At 34.8% G+C, this 25,652-nt stretch overlaps 1 non-coding gene across 1 annotated transcript; it reads left to right on the forward strand.

Moving 5' to 3' along the window:
- Nucleotides 1–5,627: 5,627 nt before the first annotated feature.
- Nucleotides 5,628–5,735, forward strand: LOC141669619 (small nucleolar RNA R71). The gene has a single exon (XR_012553887.1). It is a non-coding gene; the product is annotated as a small nucleolar RNA R71 (small nucleolar RNA).
- The last annotated feature ends 19,917 nt before the right edge of the window (nt 5,736–25,652 follow it).

A 25,652-nucleotide genomic window follows, 5' to 3' on the forward strand; every position in this document is an offset into this window, starting at 1 on the left:
GCTAGAACGATAAACCAATTGTACTTTTAAGAATACAGTTCGTTACGAATAAGATAATGAACTACGATTTAAAATATTGATCTTCTCAAAATATTGAGAATAATCGATATTAAATAAGGTTTGGGTTACTTGAATGATAAACAACCTTTGCTTGCTAAATTATAATAAAATAAAATATTTAAAGATGGCTCCAACGTTAAATAATACTAAGATTTTGGAAATTTCATATGCGCAATTAGGTCAATGGTATCAAATGATTCATAAGGTTAATCTCAAACACGGATCCAACTAATGACAATAAAATTTGGTGGTTCAAAAAAAATAAACACACCTAGATTTAAAGTCATCATTATTCAAAGAGATAAATTACCCAAATGAATATTCTATGTACAAAGGGGATAACACGTCCATATTTTTCAGGATTTAGAAGGAAAATATATTCTCAAGATAAATAAACATAAAATGAAATGATTTTTAAAATTTAATAAGCATGAATAAGGGGATAGAGTAAACTTGCCTTTGTCCAGAAGCACATGCCATTCACAATATACTTTCATTAGCCGGTTAATCTCTATTTCTGACTTAAATTTATAATCAATAAATCAACAATAAGTATTCAGTATAATTGAACATAAAATAATTTTAATATTCAGTAAAATGACTTATTCATATCTCAAATTCTCTACACAGCTGTAAGGATGAAAATAGGCGCTAATATTCACGCAAGTATACACGATCGCAAGTAATATTGAATTAATTCTAGTTCGTTCCCATAGAGACTGATTTAGGTTAATTTCAATTAATGTACTTATGCAACGATAGCATGGTTATTATTCAATACTAAGGTGATAACAAGTTGAGATTGTTTATAACTAAGATTATTAACTAACATGCAATTAACTAAGAGATTAAAAGGGTGATTTACTTATATAACACAAATATGGGATTCTAACTTCATTACTACTTCATTCAGTAGCCTTTTTGTTCTTATCCTTAGCATGCAATGGTGATGATTCTAATCAGAAAACACAAAACTAGTAAGCACCAACTTTCCTTGTACAAATACCCTACTACCAGACATTCATAAAAGAGATAGAAGCTGAATAGACACCAATTAACATGTTTATAGAATTTGACAACATAACGGTTTAATGAACAAGTTATCAATCGTGATTACATAGGCAAGTAAGATTGTTAAAATTACCTATGAATCATGCTTATCAAATACATGAACCTATGCTAGCATGGTATATTCTAAACCCCTATATTCACTTTCACTTAAATAGAGATTAACACGCTATCTATCGTGACGCTCATAAGACGAATAAGCACAACCAATACTAGGATATCATATATTTTTCGTACACTAAGGTATCAAAATATATTAACTATTGAAATCTATAGTAAATCCGCGAGAACCCCATAATAACGATTAGCCCATAACCGAACTCATCATCACCGTGGGTTCCAATAAAAGAATGGTATAATAAACTAAGTCTTTAATAAACTGAATAATAATCAAGTACGTTAAACAAGAGTATAGGTTCAACAAAATAAGAAAACTAGCATCCAAGATTAGAACTTAAAATAAAAAATCACAAGAATAAACTAGATCCTCTTCGCCTTGGTGGTATTTATGCTCCGAGGTCTTCTAGTTGTCTTCTCCTTAAGCTTTGTTACGAAAAACATCTTTAAGTTGTCTATATATAGCAGCCCAATCAGAAGAGAAGTCCAGAAAATCACTCTTGTACTTAAACAGGATTCTGAGCTTTCGACTCGGCGCGGGCGCGCGCTTCATCAGCGCGGGCGCGCTGTCCTTCTGCTTCTCTGGCACGGTCGTACGCTAGCACAGCGAGAGCACGTTGGCATTCTAGAAAAACTAATTTGCTTTCTTTTATTTGCTGATCCTTGATGACATTATAGGAGCAAACTCCCAGGACACCTTCCTAACACCAATTTAGCACCAAAGAAATGTTAAATCTCCATGATCCCTTATTTATGCCTTAAATGCAAAACACTACAAAAACGCATCAAAAACACAAACAACTTGAGTACAAAACACCAATTCAAGCCTTTATAGAGCATTCTAAGTGGACATAAATGCCACTTAACACACCCCCAAACTTGAACCGATGCTTATCCTCAAGCATAAACAGACTCAAATAACAAGAAATAAAAATGCATGAATGCAACTACATGAATGCAATGATCCCCTCAGATTAACTAAACCAACCAATGAGCAACATCTCAACAAATGCAGTTATTCACACAAAGATCAATTCAAATCCCACAAATCAACTTACAAGCCAGAAACGTGCGTGTTTGCAAATGCTTAAAATATATACTATCACAACTAGATCAATAATCATGACTCACTACTCATCAAGGCAATCACATGGTTATAAATAGAATAAACGCTAAATTCAAAATGACTCACAATACTTCAATTCTTATATCAGAGTTATTACATGGATTCATGCTTTTATTCACAACACCTAAACAATCACAAATATGCTTATTTGATTGTATAATGAATGAGGTCCACAAAAGACTTATGCAATAATACCCATGTAGCGAGCGTTAGGTTAGTGGATCCAAGACTATAAAAGCCTTAGGTCACTAGGCAAAAAGTCCCCTATGAACTTAATAACTCGAGTATTAAAGAGCACGCTCGTGATCAATTATGCATCAACACAAATCTTGTTTTAGAGGTGCAATGACAAGTGTCGTGATCAAACTTTTTTTAAGCTCTCAAAAGCAGCTAGGCACTCGTCATCAAACTTAAAAGGGACATCTTTCTCTAAAAGATTGTACAAGGGTTTAGAGATTTTAGAGAAGTCCTTGATGAAACGCCGATAGAAACTCGCACGGCCAAGAAAGTTGCGGACTCCCTTAACTGAAATTGGTAGAGGAAGGTTTTCAATGACCCTCACCTTGACTTTATCCACCACAAGACCTATACTAGAGACCTTGTGCCTAAGAATGATGCCCTGTTACACCATAAAGTGACATTTCTCCCGGTTGAGAACCAGATTGGTCTCAACACACCTTTTAAGAATGGTGCCAAGATTTTGCAAGCACTCGTCAAAAGAATCACAGAACCTAGAGGAATCGTCCTTAAATACCTCCACATTCTCACCAATCATGTCATAGAAGATAGCCATTATGCATCTCTGAAATATGGCAGGTGCACCACACAACCCAAAGAAAATCTTCTTAAAGCAAAAGTACCACATGGACAAGTAAAGGTAGTCTTTTCTTGATCCTCTTGAGTGATACAAATTTGATTATAACCTGAATAGCCATCCAGAAGACAATAGTACTCATGCCTAGCCAACTTGTCAAACATCTGATGAATAAACGAAACAGGGAAGTGATCCTTCCTCGTAGCTTTATTCAGCTTCCTGTAATCCATGTAAACTCTCCACCCTATGACTGTTCGAGTAGGAATGAGCTCATTCTTCTCATTAACAATAACTTTGACGCCTCCTTTCTTCGACACACATTTAACTGGACTCACCCAAGAATTGTCAGAAATATGATAGATGATCCCTACATCTAGCCACTTGAGAATTTCCTTCTTCATAACTTCTTTCATGATCGGATTAAGCTTTCTTTGTTGCTCAACAGTTGGCTTGCTACCTTCCTCTAGCAGAACTTTATGCATGCAATAAGAAGGGATGATTCCCTTGATATCTGATATAGTACATCGAATTACCGATTTGAACTCTCTCAGAATCCTCAAGAACTTATCCTCATCACTACCTGAAAGGTCAGATGCAATAATAACATGTAAAGTAGATGCATCACCTAAAAATGCATACCTCAAGTGTTCAGGCAATGGTTTAAACCCGAGTGTAGGAGATTAATCAATAGATGACTTGAGGCACTTTGGAGAATTTTTCAGCTCTTCCAATATAAGTGATTCAAATGGCATATCCATCATTCGCTTCCAGTGAGAAGCATTCAAATATTGCAACTGTCATCACCTTTGTCATCTTCATTATCTGAATTTCCCAACAAGGCTTTCTCTAAGGCATTAGACCTTAACATTTGATCAAGTTCTGAAATAACCACATAATTGACCAACTCCACTTTTATGCACTCCTTATTATCAGTGGGGAATTTCATGACATTAAACACATTAAAAGTCACATCATGATCCAGTACTCACATAGTGAGCTCACCCTTCTGCACATCAATCAAGGTTCGGCCCGTAGCCAAGAATGGTCTTCCCAAGATTATGGGAATCTTCTTATCCTCCTCGAAATCAAGAATTACAAAATATACAGGAAAGATGAGTTCGTCCATCTTGACCAAGACATCCTCCACAATGCCTCGTAGAACGTTCGGCCAACTGTAAGGTCATATACGTAGGCTTTGGATCAGGTAAGTCCAACTTCTTGAAGATAGACAAAGGCATCAAATTAATGCTAGCTCCCAAGTCACATAAGCAGTTGTCGAATGACCCTTTTCCAATGGTGCAAGAAATAGCGAGGCTTCTAGGATCTTTAAGCTTCGGAGGCAACTTTTGTTCCATCACAGCAATGCATTCCTCCGTGAGAGCAACGGTCTCTATTTCATTGAGCTTCACTTTTCGAAAGAGAATATCTTTCATAAACTTGACATAGCTAGGCATCTATTCAAGAGCTTCAGGGAAAGGTATATTGATATGAAGTTTCTTGAACACCTCAAGAAACTTTGTAAACTGCTTATCCAACTTTTGCTTCTGTAGATTCTTAGGAAAAGGTGGTGGAGGATAGATCTGTTTCTCCCATGTATTACCCTCGGGAGGAGTGTGTTCCATATTTTGCTTCCTTGGTTCAACTTCTGCTTCCTTCTGCACTTCTTCTTCAGCCATATCTTCAGATTCTTGAACTTGAGCTTTTTCTTGGCTTACAACCTTCAGATTCTTTCCTATCACTTTCGTGTCACTAGGGAGTGTACCAGGTTATCGATTCAGCAAGGCATTGGCAATCTGCCCAATTTGATTTTCAAAAGTCTTGATAGAAACCGCTTGGCTCTTACACATTAGCCTAAACTCCTCTAATTCAGATTTTTCATTAGATTGTTGCAGTTAGAGTTGTTGTCTTGGTGCGTATTGCGGTTGTTGATAACCAAGAGGGTAGTATTGCTTTGCGGCATACAGCTGATAAGGATGCTGTACCGCATTCTTAGTGTTGTTCCAGCTGAAGTTATGATGATTGCAGTTGTTGGGATGATAGGTGGCTAGGACTGGTTGCTGTGACCTCTAAAAGTTGCTCGCGAAGTGAGCTGATTCGCTAGAAATAGCACACTGCACTGTCTCATGCGCACCAGTATAAAGCTCAAAGACACTAGTGATCTGATTAACTCCATAATTAGCCAAAGAATCCACCTTCATCGTCAAAGCTATAAGCTGAGCAGCTATAGAAGTAGCAGCATCTACCTCGAGAATTCCTGCTATTTTGCCTTGAGTTAGTCTCTGAGAAGGATTCTGATATTCATTAGTAGCCATCAGTTTAATCAAATCATAATCTTCATCTTAGCTCTTAGCGCACAAGGCTCTACCTGATGCTACATCAAGCATGGGTCCATAAGTTGCACCCAATCCATTATAAAAGCAGTGAATAATTATCCAGTCAGGCATCCCATGATGAGGACACTTCCTAAGCATCTCCTTATGATGATCCCAAGCTTCACAGAAAGATTCTCCTGATTGACTGCGCAAATTGAGTAAAAGCATTCCTGATTGCAGTTGTCTTCGCCATAGGGAAGAATTTAGTGAGAAACTTCTGAGCAAGATCTTCCCACTTGGTGATTGAGCATGTTGGTAGAGAATATATCCAACACTTAGCTTTATCTCTCATAGAGAATGGGAATAGCCTTAACTTAATAGTATCTTCAGAGACATTAATTTTGAAAGTGTCGGAGATCTCGATGAAATCTCTGATATGCATGTTGCGATCTTCCGTTAGAGAACCCCCAAACTGAACTGAGTTCTGCACCATCCGAATCATGCTAGCCTTGATTTCAAAAGTGTTAGCCATGATGGATGGTCTAACAATGCTAAACTGAATATCAATGATTTTCGGCTGAGAGTAGTCCATCTAAGCCTTTGTATTTGCTTCTGGTTCACCCATTGCAACAAGAGCTTCTTCTTCAAATTTCTCCTCCTTAGCAAGAACTTCTTCCTCTACTAAAACTTTTTCCTCCTCTTTATCCAGCGTTCTCTTTCTCCTCCTTAGCAAGAACTTCTTCCTCTACTAATACTTATAGCATTCTAAGTGGACATAAATGCCACTTAACAATAGCCTTTTAACTTGTCGAGGTCCCCATCTCACTACAAGTAGAATGATTGGTCGATATCTACAATTTTCTATATAAGCTTTTTAACTTGTCGATATCTCTAGTTCTCTACATGAGCTTTTTGACTTGTCGATATCTTCAGTTCTCTACATGATGAATTGACTTATCGATATCTCTACTTCTCTACATGGACTTTTTGACTTGTCAATATCTTCATTTCTCTACATGCAGATTGACTTTTCGATATCTTCAGTTCTCTAGATGCAAATTGACTTGTCGATATTTCTTGGGACTTCTCTACAAGTCATTTCATACATCTCGACATACTTCTCTACATTCCTTGATCTGTGACTCGTTGATATCTAACCTAGAATATTTTTTCTAGAACAATATTATTCATCTTCAAGCATCTATACCTCTCTCTGAGACATGATCATGATTTATCTTCTTCCATAATTTATTCTTTAACTTAGAGGCTGTTTAGTGAAAAACCTCCAGTCTAAACTATTTAGCATTTTTACAGACTTAAAAATTACAATTACATAATACAATTGAGTTATCATACAACTTATTCTTATGGTTGTCAAGATGACTTAGTCTTGTTATGTACAAGCATGTCTTCCACAACAGATATTCAAAATGTAAACTCTCATCGCCCATATTTCATAACCAGAAAAAATCAACTGATCAACCTGAAATAATTTCCAGATTCTGTAAATTAAAAACTGTTAAATTCGGCAGAAAAACTGATGCAATAATCTGCAGATTGAGCAATCAAAAAATTACTAAAATTTTATACAGAACTGAAGCAAAAGCCTGCAGATTTTGCAGACCAAAAACTATTAAAAAATTCTTCAAACATTTCAGCAAATACAATCATGCATGCGCAAAAATTCTATAGTCCAAATTATGCTAAAAAGTACTCCAAATAATCTTATAAAGTAATACACATATTATATTCTTACAATCTACACATTAGTAGATTATACATACATTATGATATACACAAAGAAAAATGTCTTCAAACTTATGAATAACCTAAATTATCTTACCCATAGATTCGTCTCAAACTAAATCATCCCTAGGTATATTAAATTTTAAACTAAATACAACTAAACCTTAAATAGTGGAGAAAAAGTCATCAATTAAACACTATCAATATGAAATTACAATGGCATGCCCTACCAAAATCATGTAAGGTGGAAACATAAAACTAGTTTCAAATAGTAAATATTTGCAAAGAAGCCTCGCCAAACGTAATTCATTAACGAACTGCAAAAAGTAGTACGTGTCACAGAAAGCTCTTGAATGAATCCCACACGTCCACAGAGAATGGATCAAATGCATTTGATGATATGCAACAAAAACTTTTTTCTATTTCAAAACCCCTTGAAAATATTACTTGAAGTGTTGTATTTCACAAGATACCAAGGGGAAGCTGGACTAGTAAATTTGTGGTATTACTAATTTTTCTAACTTTCTTTACGCATTCTCCAGAATGATCTAACTTTCTTTATTTTACAGGTCAAAACCCATGGACCTTATCCTGTCCCTTTCTCTATTTCTCCAATACTGTCAAATAAAATTTTGCCTATACAATAGCTAAACAATACGGATGAGTCCAACAAGTTGGGGTATGAAACATATTTCTAAATGATTCCATGATTATTTCATCAACAATATTTTCCTTAATTGTACTGGTACCACCTATATACTGCTGCTCAAAAAGAGAATGCCTATTTATAATTTATTTCCAATAATATTCTCAAATTTAGGATTCTTAATGCTTCCAAAACCAATCAATATTTTCTAAGTCCAAAATCAAGAATTTAATAATTCCCTAGAAAATATCTCCCCAACAACTCATATGAACATCTGAAATAATTCTTAGTTAATGTTATAGTCAATTATTCAACTCTAAGAAATTAAGATATCTTTTGCTTTGCAAATTCATAATATGATTGGAATATGTTTTACCTGTCGGTTGTCCTTTATTTTTCTGTTTTCTTTTCAAGAGCAATGCAACTAGAAAATCTCAACAAAAGGATATTTGACCATAGGAAAGACGAATGAACAAAAATCTGAGACAAATTGCACCTACACTTCACATTAATATGCATCCTAAACTAAATAAAGAATAGTCAAAATTGATATTCACATTAGTATGTCCTAAATAAAAAAAATCACACACTTAGATCAATTATAAATGGCTCAACAAATTTATAAATTATATAGAATGTTGAATATACCTTTCTCTTAGAAAGTGAATCTTCTACTGCTCTGAAGCTTGTAGAATCACTAGAACTAGAATTTAATATAATTATATCCGCTCTTTTATTCTGACCTGAGAAACAATGAACTCGGCGTAGCTCAATCAGGTCCATAACATAACTACTAGCTGCTCTTGCATATATATGCACTTTAGTAAGAGTTTTGAGATATAATAGTGAAGATATGCTAATTTAGGATCTTCTCTTCTCACTTACTTGTACATTAATTATAAATTACAAGTCCAAATTAATTTACAGGTTGTTCGTCACAAACAACTTATCACTAAAAACTTACTTCTAAGCAAAAACTTATTATTCAGATTTGAGCAATTATGTCATTTATGGTAAGTATGTACTTGACTCGGCTTGACCACTATTAACATCACCACCACCGTAATGTACGGTTTTTAAATTAGTAAGATTATATTTCAAGTAGACGAGGTCATGGTAAAAATATTAAAACTCTAGAACCACTCTAGACAACAACTTTTTTACCATCACCATAAGTAAATTTTAGTTACGTTCATTCATAATAAAAAGTTACACATTGACTATTAATATATTCATGATTAAACGAATATTGCATTAATATGCCTAAACTTAATTTTCATAAAAAACATTCCACTCCGATCATTGTCCTATGATATTTTGCGTAATAATGGGTCATAACTTAAATTTTATCAAATTTGGAGATTGTAATAGTCTAAGCAACGTTGTAGGGTAAATTTTGAGATTTTATAGTTTCTATCAAATTAAAAAATTTTCTTGTCTGTTAGGATGGGAATCACCTCACTGAAACAACCTTCTATATAAAATCAAAATATACAAAAAATACCAGTTTAATGAGATTGTGTTGCTTCCATTCTAGATGTTTTTGATTCTATTAACAAAATGCAAAAATATTTTTATTTTACTGTAAAATTAATATCTCTACATACAGGAAAAGAAAAAAAACTATATGCATGCGAAATTATATCAATATTTTTAAAAAAATTACTAGAGGAGCTATGAGCAGCACTATAGTCTATAGAAAGATTCAAATGTAAAATTAGATTATAGTATAGCACCTTAAGATAGAGTATAAAACAAAAAAAAACCTTACATATTCCATGAAACAACTTGCTGCTATAATTTCTCAAACTCAAAATTAATTTGAAAGATTAATTGAAGATTAAAAACCATTCAATATCATCACAAAACCCTAAATATATGAACAAACATTAATTTTGAGTCAAAGTGCTCATACTCATGTGTGAGTATTGTCTTCGTGTTCTTTTTGATGGCTTCAGTTCCCTGCCATCTTGTCTCCAAAGCATCCCATATCTCCTTTGCAGTCTTGCATCCAGCTACCCTGTTTGACATGACATTGTCAATTGCACTATGCAGCAAATGCCTTACCCTGACATCCTTGGCAATAGATGAGATGTCTTCAGCTGTGTAATCATATTTCTCCTTTGGTATAACCTTTGTTGGTTGATCATCAAATACAAATGAGAGCTTGGTAGGCATATGTGGTCCATCATTAATTCTATCAAGATATTCTGGATCTATGGCTTCCAGAAACATAACCATCTTTACCTTCTATATAGGATACTCAGATGCTCTCAGTCTGGGAACCCTAATAGTTTCATATCAACTGTAGGTTTGATTGTTTTGAGTGTCTTGAGTTTTGGTGGGCTTGGTTGGAGTTTGTGTTTCTTCAGACATGATTCTAAATCGGATCTTACTGTTTGTATATCAACAGAGTAGATCTGATACCACTTGTTAGGTCGCACAACATTATAGAAGGGAGTTGAATATAGTGTTTATACAATCAAATCGATTTATCAACACAAGTATGTAACAATAATCAAGTATATTCAATATAAGAAACTTTGTTACAATATAACAGTTGTTCTCTCTCAGTGATGAACAATATCACTAAGAGCTGCTAGGGTTACAATGAATAATATTCTCTCGTGAATGATAACACATATAGTGTAAACCCTAAGCTGTGTTTATATAGTACACAGTTACAAGATATCTTCTAATTGATATGAAATATAATTTTGTCTCCTAAAATATATCAATCAGATATTATCTTCTACAAGTCTTTTAGTCCTCTAACTCTTCATGCATATCTTTTATTGTTTTAGTCACAATCATTTCCTGTAAACAAGCTGCTTTCCTTATCTGAAGTATCCGCACTTAAGTCCTGATATAAATCCTGACGACCTTAAGTAATGATATAAATTATGACTTCAGTAAATTCTGATTTCCAGTAAGTCCTGATATTAAGTTCTGAAACTAAACACAATAGATTAGACATGACATCTCAAATATATCTAACAATCTCCCCCAACTTGTAAATTTTGAAAAATATACAAGTTAATAGATTTGATGATCTCAAAAACATTTAAGTATAAATGCAATGAGAGTTTAATTAGACAACTAACTACAACTTACAGTCCTTGTAGCTTTTACCAAATTTACTGAGTCAATCTGAATCCAAAATGATTCTTGACAAAGTTTGATATCAGCTTCTCTTCTGCATTCCTCAGGACTTGAGCTATTATAGCTTTGACTTGCTTCATCTCTTCAACTTAACTTCCAATCTGATAGATTGCAGTACTAAGTGTTGTAATATGAGTTCTTTCTAATCCAACACCAAGTCTGATTACTCTTGGATGAGATGAGTCTTCATTATAGCACATGCATTTCTCTTTCAGAATAACTTCAAGTTTAGCAGAATTCTTCTTCATTGGAATTTCATTTCTATCATCTTCAACTATATTTGGATTGAATTATGTAACTCTTAATCCAGAAATTCTTGCTTTATCCCTTATGGTCTTCATGATGAAATTCGACCATCTCCTGGTAATCTCAAACTTTATCTCTAAAAGATAAAGAAAGAATTGAAGTTCTTTCAGAGATTTGTTCAACACTTCTGATTCTGAGATTCTGTATGTTCTTCCATCATCAAGAAACAAAATCAGATTTTCTTTGACATTACTTTTATCATGAGCATCCAAAACCACTTGAACAGATATAACCTTATCAAGGTGTTTTTGTGTAACTTCTTCAAGAGGTTTGTCAGTTAACAAAAATGGATCTTTTGTAAGTACTTCAACTCCTGTCTTGATCTTGGCTTCTTCAGAACCTAATCCAGCTCTTTCTCTTGCTTCTCTGGCTTTCAATCCAACAGTCATGAAATCAGATAACAATTGACTTTTCTTAGGATATGATGGATTAACATTCTTCCATAGGAGTTTTCTCTTATCAGTAACTGTCATTTTGTACAAATCAACTTGAGCACTATCAGAGGTTGATGTCTTGATGATTTGATCAGAATTTCCTGTTTCTTCTATAGTTTGCTGTTCTTCACTCTGAACAACTTGAGCTATGTCAGAGGTTGTTTTATATTCTTCTGTTATCTTCCTTCTTTTCAGAGTTTCAACAATTTCATCTTTAGCAGCTGTATCATCAAAAACTTGAACCATTTTGCACACTGGTTTCATCAGGATTTGAGGAATCTTCATCTATTGTGTCTTTATTGGTTCATCAATCTTTACTTTCCCTTTATCCTTTAAATCAATCTCAATTTGTGATCTTGCCTTGGGATTTGAAGCCTCGAAAATTGACTTCTCCTTGATCACAATGCCTTTTGCCTTAGGCCTTGGAGGTTTCTTTGCATCAGAAGCTTTAGATTTAAGATTTGTCTTCTCAGCTGCAAATCTAGCTTCTTCCACCTTTATAGTCTCTAAATCCATTCCATGATTATGCTTGAGAAATAATCTTCTAGCAATTTCTTCATCAAGTGTCTGAATCTTGGGATCTTTATAATAGACTGTATTCTCCCTTTCTTTGAGCTTCAGAGTTTACAAAAACTTCTGAGAGTCTTGACTTTCAGCTTGAATAAGAAGATCAGAACATGATATCAGACTTTGAAATCTTCTGTGTAGAAGATTTGCTTGAATCAGAAATCAGTTTCTGTGATGAAACTTTGCTGCTTTGCCCATGACCCTTAACTTGACCTCTACCCTTGCTAGGATTTCCCTCGTCATCTGCTTCATCATCCTTCTTCTTCAGTACTTGACTAGTTGGGCATTTTTATTTAACTACCTTCTCCCCCTTTTTGGCATCATCTGGTAGGAGTAAAGTTAGAAGAAGTTCTACTGAAGATTGAATTTCATTAGGTTGAGCTTGTTGAGAAGCTTGATTTTACAGGACCTCAGTTAGTTGGGCCTGTTGCTTTTCTTGAACATTCTCAATAGCCTCTACTTTCTCATGAATAGGTCTAATAAACCTGTTTTTATCTAGCTTGAGCATCAGGTCCAGCTTATGAGCATTTTCATGTAGTCTATCAACCTTAGCATGAGTTGTGGAGTGTGGACCTTGAAGACTTTTAGTACCGAGAACTGTGACTTTAAGTTGAGCTTTAAAATCAGAATTTGTCATCAACTCATCAACTTTAGCAATATGATCTGACTGAACTTTGGAGCTTGGAAAGAAATCAGATTCATTCCACTTTTTGGTCCACTCAACTCCTCTATGAGTTTCTTCCCAAGGAACAGGAGCATCTTGTTCAACAAACTTTTTAATCAGTGCCTCCTTTCGAAGAGTTTAAGCTGGTGTGTTTACTGGAGCTGACAACACAAGTTTGTGGGTGGCAATGGGAGATTCTGGTACAACTTCATCTGTTTCCACTGTTGGGTTTCGAAGGCATAAAACGCAGCGGATAAACGTAAATAAAACAAAAAAAAATTCGAAACCCAAAAATAGGATCCATGTATAATTATGGGCAGATTATGGAGATAACGAATCATATCTTTCAAGAGCTTAACTTTCACGAACTCAACGGAGATCCTAGCTATCATGCTTTGTGTCTACCTCTCGGAGAAACACCTCTATAGTATCCACACGAGCACCTTCAAGAACGTCTCACGAACTTGACTACGGAATGGATGTACTAGCCTCCTTCTTGATGATCTGAATTGCCTCTGCCTCTCTTTGCTGCTAGGGTTTTCTCAAAAACGTACAAGCCACTTTAACCTATCATTATGTATTTATAATGGCTGATTAAAATGGCCCATAACAGCAAAGCCCAACCCTAGTAGGTATTGGATTAAATAATAAAAACAAATTTCAATTATTTAATTAATAACTAAGTCATACTTAATTATTATGGGCAAAAACATTCTTTTTAATTCAAATTTATATTATCTCAATTAAGTCTTACTTAATTATAATAAAATTCAAATAATCATCAATTAATTTAAATCCATAATTTAAATTAACTATTCCATTAAGTGCTCTATTTGTGCGACCCTATAGGCTATTATTTAATTGGCAATAATTTTATTCTTTAATAAAATTATAAACATTGAGCGGTATCCAGTAATACATCATTGTTACCCAATTAAACAATAAATAAATCGTGATTAGATAAAACCTTTCATGATTAATGTTTTTCGTGTAATATAATCCCTTTAACCATACATATTATAGATTAAACTCGAGGCATGTATTTAGTCATCCTCTTCAACATTTAATTCGGGTTTACTTGATCCATGAGTAGATTATCGAGACAAATCATTATTTGAGCATGGCCATGCTTTTATAATCACACTCAATCAAGAGGCCAATAATATCTCTCCTAATTATAGGAGGGTTAAATCCTTTATCTATCATTCATATTTCTCATACGACTCATGATATACCTGATGTCCACTTTTATCATCACCCGATCAAAAGTAACTTTTAATGTAGTCAAAGTATATTAATCCTCGTATAGAAATATAATGATTTCAAGTCAAAGGATCGTTACACCATTATCACTGTGAGACTTTCTTATGACTTTATTAAACATGAAGAATCTCACTGTGGGTCTGTCCAGTACCATGTACTCTCACATGTACCTATGTATTGACTTTAGTATCCCCATACTTATAACCAATGAGATCTGGTTATCTTGTCAAACAATATACTAGTCTATCTATATATTATTATTGTCCTATATAATAATACTCGACTAGGGACCTTTAAGAATATGATATATTATATAATCTCAAGTTCAAGTCATGTACTTAAACTATACAATTTGTATCATGATTCTAAGGACATTTATTATGCTAACAAAATATCACAATAATTAAGGTCATAATAAATACATTTATTGAATGATCAACTGACATAAAGATTATAAAAGAATAATGTATTGCCTCTAGGGCACCTACACTAACAATCTCCCACTTGCACTAGAGCCAATCACCCATATATCTAATACTCATGGAACTAGTGTGACCATCGTGCTTCTGCTGCGACAAGCCTTTGGTCAGTGGGTCTGCAATGTTATCATTTGTGTGCACTTTATATATGTGTATATCACCCCTTTCATTAATCTCTCGAATAAGGTGAAATCTCCTGAGTATATGTTTAGCCCGGGAGTGTGATCTAGGTTCTTTAGCCTGTGCAATGGCTCCATTATTATCACAGTATAGATCAATGGGATCTGCGATCGATGGAACCACTCCCAAATCAGAAATGAACTTTCGAATCCAAACGGCCTCCTTAGGTGCTTCACAAGCTACAATGTACTCAGCCTCCATTGTAGAATCAGCTACTGTTTCTTGCTTTGAACTCTTCCAGCTTACAGCACCTCCGTTTAGACAAAACACAAAACCAGACTGTGATACAGTTACATCTCTGTCTGTTTGGAAACTTGCATCGCTGTAACCTTTCACAACGAGTTTCTCTTCTCCTCCATACACCAAGAATGAATCTTTAGTTCTTTTCAGGTACTTAAGAATATTCTTAACTGCCGTCCAGTGACCTTCACCCGGATTAGACTGGTATCTGCTCGTCATGCTCAAAGCATACGAGACATCTGGGCGAGTGCATACCATTGCATACATGATTGATCCAATTGCTGAAGCATATGGAACTTTATTCATGTGGTCCTTCTCATCCAATGATTTCGGACACTGGTCCTTAGAGATCGTTATCCCTTGAGACACGGGGACATATCCCCTTTTTGCATTTCGCATTCCAAAACGATGCAAAACCTTATCAATGTATGTGCTCTGACTTAGACCGATCATCCTTCTAGATCTTTCTCTATAGATCCTTATTCCTAGAATGTAGGATGCCTCTCCTAAGTCTTTAATGGATAAATTGCTCCCTAACCAAGTCTTAACAGCCTTTAGAGAAGGTATGTCATTCCCCATTAATAGTATATCATCAACATATAGTTCTATGAATGCCACATAGCTCCCACTAACCTTCTTGTAAACACACGGTTCATCTTCGTTTTGAACAAAGCCATACTGTGTGACTATTTCATCAAAACGGATATTTCATCTCCTAGAGGATTTCTTTAATCCATAAATGGATCGACGCAATTTACATACCTTGCCAGCATTCCTTGGATCGACAAAAACCTCAGGTTGTGTCATGTACACATCCTCTTCAAGGCTTCCATTAAGGAAGGCTTTTTTGATATCCATTTGCCAGATTTCATAATCATGGAATGCTGCAATGGCAAGTAAAATCCTTATATACTTGACCATAGCCACTGGTGAGAAAGTTTCATCATAGTCAATACCATGAATTTGTTTGAAACCTTTTGCAACCAGCCTAGCTTTATAGGTCTGAACATTTCCATCCATGCCCTTTTTCTTCTTAAAAATCCATTTGCACCCTATGGGTTTTACCCCTTCAGGTGGATCAACCAAAGTCCATACTTGGTTTTCGTACATGGAATCTATCTCAGATTTCATGGCTTCAAGCCATCTCTTAGAGTCTGGACTGTTCATAGCATCTTGGTATGTGAGAGGCTCATCTTCATCTATGAGCATCAAATCACCACACTGAGTCATGAGAAATCCATATCTCTCTGGCTCATGGCGAAATCTACCAGATCTACGAACAACCTGTGTTTGTTGAGCATTATTATTATTCTGCTCTTGTTCCACTTCAGGTTCAATGCTATTTTGCGGTTCTCGATCTTCATCGAGATCCATAGTTCTCCCGCTGTTTCTTTTGGAAACAAAATCCCTTTCCATGAAGAAAGCATCTCGAGCAATAAACACTTTCTGCTCAGAAGGACTATAAAAATAATACGCCTTTGTTTCATTAGGGAATCCTATAAAAATGCACTCTTCGGATTTAGGTCCAAGCTTGTCAGATTCTTGATGTTTCACAAACGCCTTACATCCCCAAACTTTCATAAAGTTCATGCCTGACCGTTTCTCCTTCCATATCTCATATGGAGTCTTTTGAACCTTCTTAGTAGGAACACGATTAAGTGTGAAAGCCGCTGTTTCTAGAGCGTAACCCCAGAAACTAATTGGAAGATCTGCATGACTCATCATCGATCGTACCATGTCCAACAAGGTGCGATTTCTCCTCTCTGAAACTCCATTCTATTGAGGTGTTCCTGGCGGAGTGAGTTGTGATACAATACCACACTCTTTCAAATACTCTCTAAATTCGGTGCTTAAGTATTCACCCCCACGATCGGATCGTAAGATTTTAATACTTGCATCTCCGCCAATTTGCTTCTCTACTTCAACCTTGTATTCTTTAAATTTTTCAAAAGAATCGTATTTCTTCTTCATAAGATATACATATCCATATCTACTGAAATCATCAGTAAATGTTATGAAGTAGTAGTAGCCTCCTCTTGCCATTACAGGCATTGGGCCACATACATCACTATGTATTAGCTCCAGACGTTTAGTGGCCCTTTGACCCTTACCAGTGAAAGGGGCTTTAGTCATCTTACCAAACAAACAAGATTCGCATTCTTGGTATGATTCAAAATTAAACTTATCCAAGTATCCATCCTTATGTAATTTGGATATGCGTTTCTCATTTATGTGGCCTAGACGACAATGCCAGAGGTATGTTTGATTTGAGTCATTCATTTTAAGTCGTTTGTTTTCTATATTACAGACAGGGTTATCTAAATCAAGAACATATAAACCATTAAATAAACGCGCAACACCATAGGTTAAATCATTCAAAGCAAAAGAGCAACTGTTGTTCTTTATTGTAAACGAAAAACCTTTCTTGTCCAAACAAGAAACATAAATAATGTTTCTGTGAATCGCAGGCACGTAAAAACAGTCTTCTAGTTCTAAAACAAGCCCAGAGGGCATAGATAAATAATAAGTCCCTACAGCTAAATCAACAACTTTTGCTCAATTGCCTACTCTTAGGTCCACTTCTCCCTTAGCCAAAGTTCTACTTCTCTGCAGGCCCTGCACATTTATACAAATGTGAGAAGCACATCCAGTATCAAATACCCAAGATGTAGAAATAGACAAATTGACTTCTATAACATAAATACCTGATCCAGAAATCTGAACTGCTTTCTTTTTCTTAAGATCCTCCAAGTAAATTAGACAGTTTCTCTTCCAGTGACCATCTTTCTTACAATAGTGACATACACCCTTGGCCACACCACCTTTAGGCTTTAAAGCCTGTTTGGGACCTAACTTTGGCTTGGGTGTAGAATTAGATCCAATCTTCTTCTTACCCTTCCATTTGCCCTTCCCTTTGGCCTTACCTTTATTTCCCACCATCAGTATGGGAGCAGGTTCAGCTGTTTTCATGTTGGTCTCATATGTTCTCAACATATGCAACAATTCAGTAGGTGTTTTGTCAAATTCATTCATATTGTAGTTCACAACAAACTGAGTGAATTTGTTGTTCAAAGAATTCATGATTAGGTCAATACCAGTTTCCGGACCAATCGGGAAACCCAAAGTTTCAAGGTACTCAATGTAACCAATCATCTTCAGAACATGTGGGCCAACTGGTTCACTCGCCCCTTATTTGCAATTAAAAAGTGACTTACTCGTGTTGAACCTTTCTTGACGAGTTTGGCTTGCAAACATGCTTTGCAAGTGCTCATTGATAGTATATACATCCATATGCACATGCTGTCTTTGAAGCTCAGCACTCATAGTTGCCAACATAAGACATGCAACATCATTTGCATCATTCTCATCCCTTGTGCGTGCTGCTCGTTCATCAGCAGTAGCACCCTCAGAAAGGGGGCCTGGAGGAGGAATATCAATGACATGAAGCTTGCGCTCCTGCCTGAGGACAATCCTCAAATACCTCTGCCACTCTAGGAAGTTGTTTCCTCCTGTCAGCTTGTCCTTCTCAAGGACTGAACGTACGGATAGGGTGTTTGTGTTGTTTGCCATTACTCAGTATCTACAATAATAAAAGTGCAAAATAAATATTAGATTGTCTGAGTTAAAATTTTATGTGCATATGATTATGATATATTCATAATATATCTCCCACTATTTTTTTCTCAAATTAATAGCCCTAACTATTAATTCGGAAAGTATATCCCATAAATCTTTCTAGTGAGCCAAGATCCATATTTCGTCATGTTCTAAGTCAACCACTGGTATCCTTAAAACATAATTATTTAGATAGACAACAGTTGTCAATTATATCATATATAATTCTTGGATAATTTAGTGAACAACAATTGATCTTATCTATCTAATAGATTTTTAACCAAACTCTATGCTTCTAAGTTCATAATAGTTGAATATAACCGTTTATATTCACTTTATTATGATGACTCAGTTAAGTTAGACCCAATGATACAACGTCCGAATATAACCGTTTATATTCGTCGCATTTCACCATGATAGATAGGAGTCCCCTACCACTGACAGCCCTTCCCCTTATCGATCTAGGATTTAATGAGTGTTCATTCATTGGAAAGCATCTGATTAAAACTTAATATTTTTACTTAGGGATTTTTAATTTAGAACGATCATGATCCCATCATAAAGAGATTCCCAATTTTTCCTTGAATAAAATACTTCAAATCAATACTCGTCAATGGTTTGATTTCCAGGTAGTGGAGGAGTCACATCGGTCTCGCTTAAAACCCACAGCCTTACAAGTTCTATGAACCCGTTGTTGACAAAATCGCCCCATGTCAGAAATAAAGAAAATTCATATTTTATTCCGTGTTTCATAAACACGAGAATCTCATGATCGTTTGTTAATTTTAAATCTTGAGTCATTACAGATTTTATCTTGTTTAAAGGCATGGCATGGGTGATGTATCTAATACATACATACATCATTAATCTAATTAAAATATGCATTTTCTACTCTACACATACTATTTATACATCATATTAAAAGTGCGTAAAGTAAACGTGCAATAGTTATGGCCCAATCCTATGTGATCTTTTCAGGCTAATAAAAAGATCAAGGTCAGTCTATGGTGTAAAAATAACTATTACATATGTCTTCTCTATTGTTTCCATTGTCTCCTTGGCCTCCATATGATGCCTCCTCTTTCCCTTGTCCTTCTTGGATGTTACATTAAGAATTAAACTAATGAAGTTACAAAAGAACTCGAGTTACATTCGAGATAAAACAACTACAAATAGAAAACGACATGCAAGTCGTATTTATTACAAACCAAAAGAATAAACCATTACAACTAAGGTCTGAAGGCCATAACTATGCACCATGCTCAAGTAACCATTAAAGAACATGATAGATCATATAAAGATGACATACTATTTATCACTTATCATGATCCAATGAAGAATAATAAATAAGCAAAGCATATGTTATAAGCACAAATTAAAAATGAAACCCTAAGCACGCGGATCGACCTAAGCAGCGAGCCCCCCGATGGCGGAAATTTTTGCAAAATCAAGTATCAGAATACTAGCAAAACATGTATCAGAATACTATTGCAGAAGCATGTATTGGTATACACACGATCCATATCCCAGTTACCAAAAACATGTATCAGTATACATATTTTAAGAGATCGCATACATATGAGTTATGGCAGATCTTAAACATACTAGTATCATCATATAGATCATTAACAGATTCATTATATCATTCATATAACATAAATGTTATCATGGCAGACTCATATAACATAACTGTTATCATGGCAGACTCATCACACATGCATACTTGTAAAAATACAGTAAACATGTAACCAAATCAGCCCCTTATACACGTAGCTCTGATGCCATTGTTGGGTTTCGAAGGCATAAAACGCAGCGGATAAACGTAAATAAAACAAAAAAAAATTAAAAAACCCAAAAACAGGATCCATGTATAATTAAGGGCAGATTATGGAGATAACGAATCATACCTTTCAAGAGCTTAACTTTCACGAACTCAACGGAGATCCTAGCTATCACGCTTTGTGTCTACCTCTCGGAGAAACACCTATATGGTATCCACACGAGCACCTTCAAGAACGTCTCACGAACTTGACTACGGAATGGATGTACTAGCCTCCTTCTTGACGATCTGAATTGCCTCTGCCTCTCTTTGCTGCTAGGGTTTTCTCAAAAACGTACAAGCCTCTTTAACCTATCATTATGTATTTATAACGGCTGATCAAAAAGGCCCATAACAGCAAAGCCCAACCCTAGTAGGTATTGGATTAAATAATAAAAATGAATTTCTATTATTTAATTAATAACTAAGTCATACTTAATTATTATGGGCAAAAACATTCCTTTTAATTTGAATTTATATTATCTCAATTAAGTCTTACTTAATTATAATAAAATTCAAATAATCATCAATTAATTTAAATCCATAATTTAAATTAACTATTCCATTAAGTGCTCTATTTGTGCGACCCTATAGGATATTATTTAATTGGAAATAATTTTATTCTTTAATAAAATTATAAACAATGAGCGGTATCTAGTAATACATCATTGTTACCCAATTAAACAATAAATAAATCGTGATTAGATAAAACCTTTCGTGATTAATGTTTTTCGTGTAATATAATCCCTTTAACCATACATATTATAGATTAAACTCGAGGCATGTATTTTGTCATCCTCTTCAACATTTAATCCGGGTTTACTTGATCCATGAGTAGATTATCGAGACAAATCATTATTTGAGCATGGCCATGCTTTTATAATCTCACTCAATCAAGAGGCCAATAATATCTCTCATAATTATAGGAGGGTTAAATCCTTTATCTATCATTCATATTTCTCATACGACTCATGATATACCTGATTCCACTTTTATCATCACCCGATCAAAAGTAACTTTTAATGTAGTCAAAGTATATTAATCCTCGTATAGAAATATAATGATTTCAAGTCAAAGGATCGTTACACCATTATCACTGTGAGTCTTTCTTATGACTTTATTAAACATGAAGAATCTCACTGTGGGTCTGTCCAGTACCATGTACTCTCACATGTACCTATGTATTGACTTTAGTATCCCCATACTTATAACCAATGAGATGTGGTTATCTTGTCAAACAACATACTAGTCTATCTATGTATTATTATTGTCCTATATAATAATACTCGACTAGGGACCTTTAAGAATATGATATATTATATAATCTCAAGTTCAAGTCATGTACTTAAACTATACAATTTGTATCATGATTCTAAGGACATTTATTATGCTAACAAAATATCGCAGTAATTAAGGTCTTAATAAATACATTTATTAAATGATCAACTGACATAAAGATTATAAAAAAATAATGTATTGCCTCTAGGGCACCTACACTAACATCTACATCCAGAATTTGAGTAGTTAGAATATCAGCATTTATTGGAGAAACAGGTGGAGTTGCACCTTTGCTTGTGATGCTTCCATATACAAGACAGATGTAATGTTCAGCCTGTGAATATCAATTTCAGGACTTAATCCTGAATCTTGAACTGGAACATTTTCTTTGATAGGAGAGGCAGGAGGTGTAATCACTGTGTCATGAACAGTGTTTCCAGGTGCTGGAAGGGCTTCAGTGATTGTAGGTTCTTTTGAGATAAGAGATTCCTGATCCCCTTCCTCAGAATCTGTAGCATCCTCAAATTCAGGTTGTGCCATATGCCTTCATGCTCTCATCTTCTTTGATCTTCTAGATAGTGCAGGAGTTGCTTGTGCAGCATCCAAACTTGAAGTTCTTTTCCTCTTTGAAATACCAGAACCCTCAGTTTCAATTTCCTTCTGAGGAGTTATCTTTTCACCTGCTACTTCCTTCTGAAAAATTACATTTTTAGCTTCTAACTCTACAGGTTCTGATGTGGGAACGTGTACCTGTTCATCTTCATCAGATTCATCCCTTCGAATAATCCTTCTTTTTCTTCTTGGTGGAGATCTAGGCACAGAGATATTCCTTTTAGGCCTAGAGGATGAGGTTCTGATTGTAGGTGTTGATGGTTGTTGTTGAGAAGTTGGAAATAAGTTTTGATGGTAGGCTGTGATGGTTGTGAGGATTGTGCTGGTTGGAAATAGGTTCTGATGGTAGGATGTGATGGTTGTGGTTGTGAAGATTGTGTTGATGGAGGTTGAGAGGTGGTAGGTTGTGTAGAGGAAACATCAGGATATATGGTACTGTATGTGTGAGAATCAACATTTACTAAGAATTGTTTAACATATAGAGGAATTTAGAGGGGTCTTAGTAAAGCCTTCTTATTATCAGTAGATAATAAGTCTGTGAAAGCCCTTTTATGAAGTTTAAATGGTTCAATTGTATCACTAAAGTTCTGAGGTGCATTAGAACAACAAAAACTGTATATAAGTTGACGGAATCTAGCAAAATAAACTGTGTTGCTATCTTCTTTCATCCTATCACCTATAAAACCTAGCACAACACTAGAATAATCAAAATAAGTGTGATTAATAAGAGCATACCCAATTTTCTAGCTCAGGATTGGTATAGCATCAAAGTTTGAACACTTGTTGGCCAAAGCTTTTGTAATACAGTCAAAGAAAAAACTCCACTCCCTCCTGATGTGGGGTCTCTTCAATTGTCCCAGCTTCGCCAAATACTTTTCATAGCCTAGATTTGCCATCATTTGTTGAAGAGCTGGCTCCTCAACTGATGAATTGACGGTGCAATCTTCTAGAAAATGTAGTGTTTGGAAAACAGTTGACAAGGTCACCACATGCTCATCCTCCTATGTTGTAAAGAAAATACTTGGGGACCCATCATTTCCACCATCATCATAAATACTAGTCCTCTAAAATTCCAGTATTTGCTTGCCTGAGAGAACCTGGGGTTGGGTCAGTGCATAGCCTACTTCACTTTGAGCAAGAAAGTCTTGAACAAAATGAAGTTCTGAAGGAGCCTCATCCTTAGAAAGAATAGCCATGTAGTTATTAGGAATAAACTTGGCTTCATCATAGATTAGATCTTTGGGTGCCATTTTTGTAAAGAAATAAGTGAAAAAGTGTGTGTTCACAAGGTGTTTGTTAAAATGCCTGTAAGAAAGTCCGTCAGAAAATAGAGAGTAAAAGAGAGAGAGAGAGAGAGTAAAAGAATTAAGAGATAAAGTAAGAGAGAAAGTAAAATATTTGGGTAATCCTTTGTCTCTAATATATATACTCTTTCCAGTCAAAGGCTCTTTGGAAGTAAAACAGACACTTTACACCTGTCATCCAGTAAATAGTCAAAGCAGTAGTTAGTGGGCATGATAAATAAGCAGTAATTATTGCTCACATGTTGTTACCTAAACAAACACGTAACCCATAAACCAAATGATTATCACTGTTTTTATCTCACTTAATTATTTTCTGACAAAATATAACTGTTACAGTAAATACTAAAAATAAGCCTAGTAATTAAATAATGCCACGTCAGCATCAGAGTTTTCATCAGTATTTGTATCAGAACTTGACTATTATCAGAATTTAACGGTCATCAGAACATGGCTTCTGTACTCAAAAAGTGAATGTTTGTTTCTGTGATTCTTCACACAAATACTAACTGGTTTCTTCAGAGTTTAATCATCAGAACTTTTATCAGAACTTGTCCTTAGAATTTATACAAATAATACTTAACTGTTTGTCAAAAACAACTTAATTACCACAGTAATTTTCATCATTCATATGGAGTGAGAGTGTGTGTATTTGCAAATGATCTAGAAAATGATTAAAGTCTCATAAACTTCAGTATATCTTAGAAATAAGATATAACTAAGAAAAGTGCTTAAAATCTGTCTTTAATTTTGAAGTCTACTATAGAATAAATTTATGCAAGAGTCCACCTCAACTGTTTGTGCTCATTTTATGCATCTTTTGACATTCTTTTTATAGTGGCTTCTCAATGTGAATGACTTACAACTGCGATCAGAATTTATGTTGTTATCAGAATATTTCTCCAGTAATCAGAGAATGTGAAAAGTCACCAAATTTTTTTCGCTTTTCTAATGTATACAACTTAATACTAGCAATATACTTGGGTCTTCCCTTTCACATATATTACTCTAGATGTCAAAAGAGTACCTGATTTCAATTTTTTGTTCTTTTCTTTTCTTCAGATAAGTGAGGCTTATCAAGCATGTAGTTCATCCTTAATATTTACTGACATCAGAATTTGACAGATGAGAAGCAAGAACCTAGTTTGTGACATAGTAATATGATACACAAAGTAAATTTGACTAAGCTCAAAATCAGAATTTGCTTGTGTTTGAGATTTCCACATAAACAACTAATTCAAACATGGGATATATAGTATGTTAAAGACTACTAGGTCAACATCTAACAATTATTCCTCATTGGATTGAATAGTCATAAAACATTCAAAACACTTTCAGAGTTTATAGAATCAGATCAGATAACAATCAGTATTTAATATGTTTCTATTTTAAGCACATATTACATAGAGATAAGACAATCTGTAAACACTGATCATAAAGTCTGATGCATGAGAACAAAAACTAAGCAGATTTTGAGAAAGAACCTGAAACCATTCCAAGTTCATTTACCAGTCTTGTAAAAGTAGCTTCACATAGTGGTTTTGTGAAGGTATCTGCTAGTTGTTGATCTGTTGGGATAAAATGCAATTCCACTGTACCTTCCATCACATGCTCCCTTATAAAATGGTACCTAATACTGATGTGCTTTGTCATTGAGTTTTGAACTGGATTACCTGTCATAGCAATAGCACTTTGATTATCACAGTAAATGGGTATTTTAGAAAATTCTAACAAATAGTCCAGTAGTTGATTCTTCATCCAAAGAATCTATGCACAACAACTTCCTACAGCAATATATTCTACTTTTGCAGTTGATGTGGAAATTGATTTTTGTTTCTTGCTA

This window comes from Apium graveolens, chromosome 6 (assembly GCF_009905375.1).
Source record: "Apium graveolens cultivar Ventura chromosome 6, ASM990537v1, whole genome shotgun sequence".
NCBI classification, from domain to species: domain Eukaryota; kingdom Viridiplantae; phylum Streptophyta; class Magnoliopsida; order Apiales; family Apiaceae; genus Apium; species Apium graveolens.